This window comes from Sinocyclocheilus anshuiensis, unplaced genomic scaffold, assembly GCF_001515605.1.
Source record: "Sinocyclocheilus anshuiensis isolate Anshui unplaced genomic scaffold, SAMN03320099.WGS_v1.1 scaffold51, whole genome shotgun sequence".
In the NCBI taxonomy this organism is placed as follows: Eukaryota; Metazoa; Chordata; class Actinopteri; order Cypriniformes; family Cyprinidae; genus Sinocyclocheilus; species Sinocyclocheilus anshuiensis.
In genome coordinates this window covers 5,607,484-5,612,750 of record NW_015548296.1, presented here as the reverse complement: position 1 = coordinate 5,612,750, position 5,267 = coordinate 5,607,484, and the positions used below count along the sequence as shown (strand labels likewise).

At 34.1% G+C, this 5,267-nt stretch overlaps 1 protein-coding gene across 1 annotated transcript in view; it reads left to right on the top strand.

Moving 5' to 3' along the window:
• LOC107655968 (WD repeat-containing protein 18) overlaps nucleotides 1–5,267 on the top strand; it is a 63,026-nt gene that overhangs the window by 20,306 nt on the left and 37,453 nt on the right.

The window sequence follows — 5,267 nt, the reverse complement described above, 5'->3', positions numbered from 1 at the left end:
TATTTACTACTAGTTTAACGCGAAATAAACATGAATGAACATCTCATGCCTCATGTAATCGCCCAATCAGTGTTTCAACCATGGAAAGACGTTAAAACAAATGTCACGTAGCATTTCATTTACCTCAGACAGGCAAGTCATCATTAGTCGAGCTCGTTAGTTCGCTAGAGAAATTAAGTCTAGAGAAGAGCATTTTGTGAAATTTTAGACTATATACAAATTATATTTTACTTTACTTGTTTACCATGTCTTAATTTTAATGTATGTTTAAATAAATCTGTTATGAAACAAGTTATGACAGCCACTGTGTAAATAAATATATTTCAGCAACAAATAGAAATTGTATAGTTTAGAAGTTAATTTAAAAAACTGCGTTACGTGCAATGTTTGCATACGATTATTAAGTTGAGTGTTGATTATTATATTTAAAAATAAATGGTCATTAAATTTAATATTGGGCATAAACAGAGGTAGATTTTTATCCCTAAGAAAATTTGAATTATAATTGAATTTATTTACAGAAAGAGCAGTTTGTTCAGTAAACCACTGTTTAATAAAAGAAAAGCAATTTTATGTTTCGTTTCCCCCCCTGCTGTACCGAAACCATACCGAACCATGACGTCAAATCCGAGGTATGTACTGAACCATCAGGTTTGTGTACTGCTACACCCCTACTATTTACCTTGTCTGTTTAATTTAATTGCCATTATGAATCTGTGCAACATTGTTTTAAAACTGACTGTGTTGTACAATTGCGTGCGGGATGAGAAGAGTAAGTCTGAAATGAGCATTTCAAAGTCAACTCAAGGCAGCAAGGTGCTGAGAGGACTTAAACTTTGTCATCTGCATTCAGTCCTTCCCATCTGCCACTTTACTGGCCTGTGAATGACAGGGAAACCTTTCTGTTAGCTGTACCAAAGAGTTCCGAAGATCCCTTTTAAATTAGATTGAAATGCAGCCAAAATCTCTTTGGAAAGCGTTCAAATGCAATAGTCCTTCATTTGATTTTGGGATAGTTTCATTTGCACTTGAAGTGGTCTTGTTACCAACTTAGCTTTCATTAGTCTTTGTACGCTTAGCTGTTAGTGCGCCAATCTGTCCATCAGCGTTTTTATCATTAACAAAAAAAAAAAGAAAAATAATTATTTATAAAGCTGAAATTAAAAATTTGTTTTTAACAATGCTAAAATTGAAAACCAAATTTGCAAATGATGCTAAATAAACTAGTGGATTTTTCAAAACGGCTATTTTCTTGTCTCCTTCTGCAGCAACCAAAATACAGTTCTTTCTTGTCGATTTTGTACAACAACCTGAAATCCCTACATACTGTATCTATCTACTGAAAGAAAGAGATGGGGTGAAGCTTGTTGATCAGGTTCAATGTCAAAGTTGTTTTGCTTTCTAGTCAAACGTCTGAATCCTGCCCTGGCTTCCTTCTCAGTTTGAACAGAGTCGGTTTATGAATTTCATATAGGTTTATATGAGGTCAGAAAACTGATTTCTGCTGGCCTTAAATGGAGTTAGTCTTCATTATAATGGATAGTGGGTCGAGTCATGCAGTATATTGCATTTTATATTTATATAAATAAATACAGCCTAAAGGTATGTGAAATGAATAAGCTATGTGAAAAATTTAGGAAAAATGGCATTGAAAATGCAGTCTTGACAGAATTTAAAGGCCAGTTTTTGAATGTTTCAACCAGTAAATGAGTTTTTTGTTTGTTTATGGGTGTCTCTTAGGCGCTTTTTAATTAAACTCCTTTTAAGCCAGTGAAAAGTGGTGCTTTTCGGTGGTGGAGAAGCACAAACGTCACTTATCAAAGGCTGAATATGTACTTTAAAGCTTCATCTCATGCTACCATTAAACTAAAATTGTTGTTTTTTTCTGATATTTGTTGGCTCCAATCACTCCCTCCCCATTTGTGCTCTATCCCCTTTAGACAAAGTGGTCGCCATCAGATTGCCATCAATCAAGTTGATCATTTTGATGTTTAATCCGTCCCACTGTTGTTCATTAGTCATCTGAGCTCAATAGCATCGGCTACAGTGGATTACGGCCTGTCAGTCATCGTAGATTAATTATTTTGTCTGTTGTTGTCATGAGGGGATTCTGGGAGGTCACGTCGCACAAAGACATGGGCTTGTTAGCGCAAGAGGGATGGAGAGGTGTCTCTGTGTCAAACTGCAGACTGATCGCTTTTGGGTGTTTAATGATGGTTAAAAACGTCTGACGGCTGCATGGATTGACAAACTAGACCAGAGTTCAGCCCACACAGATGCACCGCCTGACCTTTGACCAGTGCATTGGACAGCCTGATTTATGAAATGGTCAATTAATTTGGTTGAACAACACATGACCTTTACTCTACATGTTTAGAAAGAAGCTTTTATGCCTGTGGTTTCTTATGAGGGTTATTTGAATTATGACTGATATACTGGCCGGGTGTATTAAGTGGTTGATTTTTGACCATTTAGAAACTATTCCAGTAGGCAAATTAAAGGGATGGTTTATTCAAAAATGAAAATGAGTTTCATTCTTCTGTTAAACACAAAAGAAGCTATTTTGAAGAATGTTGGTAACCAAACAGTTGACGGTAGCCATTGACTTCCATACTATGGAAAAGAAAATACTATGGAAGTCAATGGCTACCGTCAGCTGTTTGGTTACCAACATTCTTCAAAACATATTCTTTTGTGTTCAGCAGAAGAAACAAACTCATACAGGGTTGGAACGACATGAGGGTGAGTAAACGATGACCAAATTTTCATATTTTTCATCACCAGCCTTGTGACAGTGTTAAAGGGGTCATATGATGCTGCTAAAAAGAACATTATTTTGTGTATTTGGTGTAATTAAATGTTTATGCGGTTTAAGGTTAAAAAACACATTATTTTCCACATACTGTACATTATTGTTTCTCCTCTATGCCCCGCCTTTCTGAAACGCGTCGATTTTTACAAAGCTCATCGTTCTGAAAAAGCGAGGGGTGCTGTGATTGGCCAGCTATCCAGTGCGTTGTGATTGGCCGAATACCTCAAGCGTGAGACGGAAATGTTACGCCCCTCACCATGCACCAAGAGCTTGTAACACTCCAAAGAGAAAGGAAAAATTGAAATCGCATCATATGACCCCTTTAATTTAGTATTATGTAGTGTTTATTAATACTTTAAATTGGCTTTTATTTTCATATTTTCATTTTTTTTTCAGTTTGCTTTTGTCAGTTTTATTAGTTTTTTATATTTCTGAATAGCTTTATTGTTATTTCAGTTATCATTTTTTGTATTTTGAGTAGGCCTACTTATAGTTGACATTAAGTTGCCAAAGTTTGTCATCTAATATTTATATTTTATATTTATTTTGGCTCTACTTCAATTACCAAAAAATAAAGGGTTTCTGTTTTAGTTATCAATGAAAACACTGCCTTGTTAATGAAAAATGTTACTTTTTTGTAAATTTGTGAGTTTTGAGTAAATATTGTGTAAACTTAACATTCATTTAAATTCATAATTTATAATTCATAATTTCAATTGTAAAAATATAAGTGTAAATATATATTTGTAGTCATATTTCTGAACATTTAATATAATAACATTGTACATTATATTTTATTATAGTTTTATATTATTATAAGGTTGTTGTTGTTATATTGTTGTTTTTATTGTTATGATAGATTTATACAATTTTTTAAAATTATTATCAGAAAATCAGCCACTCTAGATATCTCCATGGTTTTCTTAAAAATGTGCATAAATTATTAAATGATTAAAATTATATGGTTTCTGTTCTGCATGTCTTTTCTAATTCAGTAAATGTGGCTATGTGATAATGGGCAGTTTCCTTTCACTCTTGACATTTTATGACTGGGTCATGGGCATTGATCCTTTTCAGCCAAAATTATTTCACGGTCAGTTTGTCTTCTTTATGATGGGGCATCAATCACGCTGGACTCATGCAGGGAAGGGCTGCGGAGTTCCTCGGTTAATTCTCGTTGCACAAGCTCACATGCAGTATGTTCTTGCTCACTAAGTAAAAAATCGTCCACTTCAACTTTATATTTCCATTGATTGAAGATGTTTTAAAAAGCAGCTGTAAATTTGAGAATAATGGTTGTTCTCTCCTTACAAGCTCTGCAAGAACAGACCTTTCACTTGGACTGAAAGTTTGAGTTGTTGGCTCTGCAAACTCACTGCAGAGAACTAGAGCTTTCCAAAGCTGAGCTTCTGAGCTGTCTAATGTCCACTTCAGCACTTTCTCTGAGACGATAACACTGCATTACCCCTGAACCAATGAGAGACCATCAGACTTTTTGGCAAAAGTGCTACCATTAAGCTGGAAGTTGGAACAGGAACGTGTAGATGCTGGAGAGATGGCAGTCTTTGAGGATTTGATCATCCTGAGGGAAGCACAGTCCTGACCTAGACAGAGTAACGATTACTGAGAAGTCTTTGTCTTTTTGTATTCACTCTTATCTGGCTCTTCATTCTTTTCTCTGTCTGCCTCTCTTTGTGTCATTATTCATTTCTAGTTTAATCAATGCAAACGTCAAAGAATCTTAATGATTTTGTGTTTTTTTTTGCTTCACACATTAGTTTATTAAAAACCATTTCTTGAATAAAAAAATCTTAATTCACGCTTTAACAAATTAAGGCCTTAAAAGGTCTTAAATCAGAGCAGAAAGTGCTAAATTCATTAAGGCATTAAATATCGCATGCACTATGAAAAAAAAAAATTAGATCTTACTCGGTATTTTGTTTTGTTTTCCAATGCTAATATCTAAACATCTTTAAATAGAGATACTACTGATATGTAAATTGAAGATATGAAGATATGGCTTGTTTTCTGAGAAATTCAACAAAATTAAATGAGTTTAAGCTTAAAACAAGGGCAAATGCCTGTCAATGGGGAATGAAAACTAGTTTTCCCTTTGAATTAAGGTTTTCTGAGCCCATTGGCAGATATTAGTCTTTTAAATTATAAACTCACTTAATTTTGATCAATTTCACATAAAAAAACTAAAACATCTAATGTAATTTTGCTTCTCAAGCAGATGGATCTTGATTTAAGAATCTTTAGAAATTTGCACTGGAAAACGTCAAAAATACTGTTGAAGAACATCAGTGTTAGGGATTTTTGCCTAAATGGTGATTCACTGTTTTGGATCGCTGCATTTAATATAAGAATGCAAGTACAGAATGATGCATTTTGTATGCGATAGAGTCAACAGTCATATATACAGATGTATTCATTAATGTGAAATATATATATA